The sequence below is a fragment of the Kryptolebias marmoratus genome, linkage group LG21 (genome assembly GCF_001649575.2).
Source record: "Kryptolebias marmoratus isolate JLee-2015 linkage group LG21, ASM164957v2, whole genome shotgun sequence".
Taxonomy (NCBI): Eukaryota; Metazoa; Chordata; class Actinopteri; order Cyprinodontiformes; family Rivulidae; genus Kryptolebias; species Kryptolebias marmoratus.
Window position 1 is genome coordinate 1,585,978 of NC_051450.1, and position 537 is coordinate 1,586,514.

Sequence of the window (537 nt, forward strand, 5' to 3'; positions counted from 1 at the left end):
GAGTATTGGGACTGGGCCTAAGAGCCAACAGGAGTAACCACAGAGCGAGCAGCTATGACCGGATTTTATATCAGGTGGGATTAACTTTCACAAGTAAGACTGAACAATAATTTTGGTTATTTGACCATTTATTATATTGTCATTGTAGCTAATGTTATTTGGCAAACAATGAAATGCTAACAGGATGCTAAGAGTTAACTCTTAACTCATTCTGTTTTTTCTTCACATTTGAAGGTTTCCCAGTAACAGATTTAAGGTGGCAATGGAAAGCTGCAGTAAGAAGGAGGGTTTTGTTGCTACAGAGTCTCAGCTCTGTAGTGTCTTCACAGGTCTGACTAATAAATCAATCAAACAGCTGCAGCTGATCCAGAACGCTGCTGCTCGTGCTAAAACCAGGAAGATAGAGCACATAACACCAGTTTTAAAGTCCCTACACTGGCTCCCTGTAGCTCAAAGAATAGACTTTAAAATACTGTTGTTAGTTTATAAATCACTGAACGGTTTAGCACCACAATACATTAAAGATCTGTTCTCGCT